The sequence below is a fragment of the Schistocerca cancellata genome, chromosome 4 (genome assembly GCF_023864275.1).
Source record: "Schistocerca cancellata isolate TAMUIC-IGC-003103 chromosome 4, iqSchCanc2.1, whole genome shotgun sequence".
Classification (NCBI taxonomy): Eukaryota; Metazoa; Arthropoda; class Insecta; order Orthoptera; family Acrididae; genus Schistocerca; species Schistocerca cancellata.
In genome coordinates, this window is record NC_064629.1 from 797,986,905 (window position 1) to 797,988,526 (window position 1,622).

A 1,622-nucleotide genomic window follows, 5' to 3' on the forward strand; every position below is an offset into this window, starting at 1 on the left:
CCCGTTAGCTCTCCGGACGCGGCGGCCATTTGGAGGGATTCCCTGCGGCAGGCCACGTTGTCGTGAGTACACGAAGAAGATCACATATCGTGTCAGAACCTGCGCCTCATGTGCCTCAGGACAGAAAGGGACACTATATACTCACCTGTTTGGGTTTTTACAACTCACTAGCATAGGCCGATCTGCATACACAAAGCAGTATCGTGCCACACTAACAAATGTATGGTCTCATTTCTAACTTATCCTCTCTATTAGAGAGCAGTTTTAGCAATCGTCGCTCCTAGTTCGATCCTGTATGGATGACCACACACTTGTGGAGTCACTCCATGTGCCATCATCCCTCGTCGAACTGCAATATTGGGAAACGTAAAGTACTGTCCAGCGAGAGAAGAGACCTAGACTAGTGATGTATCCCAACAAGTAGATCTCAGAGACAATTAATTGACGTGAGGAGGGCCTATCACTGTGTCTTCCTACCGTACTGCCGTGATCATATGCGTGGGTCTGACTACAATCTCAACAGCGTACTGCAGATGCTCCAGCACTCCCTATTGCTGTTGCAACAACGTAGCAACAACACCCGACGTTTAGCCCTATGTGATGTCAGTACTGTGGCCCCATCCCAAAAGCCCCCCTCCAATGCTCAAGACATGGAACCACGTGCATCAATGCATATGACTCAACATGCCAACCCCCTCAGAGAAACTAATGAATTTGTGAAGTGCTTCGAACATTTCTAACAATGTGATTTAGTGCCTCATTCTCAGCACAGTCGTGAACAGTGTGCAATGTGCACGCACAACTTAATGTCCCATGAACCTTGTTTTTTTAAATTTCTTTCTCTAGTGTTGTTTTTGTAATGTATGTGATACCTTGTATGTGTTTGTTTTACACTGTAATTCTTATTACAAATTACTGTATTGTTCTCCACACCATTTTTTATCTTGTATTTATTGTTGAGTGTATGGAAACAGTGTGCCTGAAGCCCCATAAACTGAAGCAGATACCACCACTGTCATTGTGAATGGACCATCAGTGCAGGGAACATTTTGTAAAGGTTATTCTTGCTGCAGGGAGACAGCATGAATCGGAGGTTGTAATTAGATTCTGAAAGCTCACAAAGAGATTGTTAACTTAAATAGTATCATGTGTGAGTGAGTTCAGGTTAGTTTAATGATTAAAATTGTTGTAACATCTTGGGCATTTAATTGCGGAGCACTCCAACTCTGACTGTAAAGAATAAATTGCTCCATATTTGGCTCATATGCCTGGGCCATATTTAGAGAGTGAATGTCTGTGTGAATCGGTGTTTGGAAGGGGCTCCCTGGGTATGGATGTGTGATGTGAGTGTTAGTGTTCCATATTAAGAAGGTGAAGTTGGCTACATCATAAATAATCCTCCCTCTATGAGCTGCATTTTTCAGTTGCAGTTATTTTCTTTATAGAGTGCGGCATGTGCAGCCAGTTTGCGAGATTGTTCTTGGGCGATTGACTCACTACCTTGCTCCTAAGTGAGCCAACCGCTCACCAATTACAATCTAAAATGGCGTAGGGGCTATGAGAGGTGGCATGAGCCCCCTCTCATATTTCTATCTTACGATTCTCCTCTCTAATTGCATGCG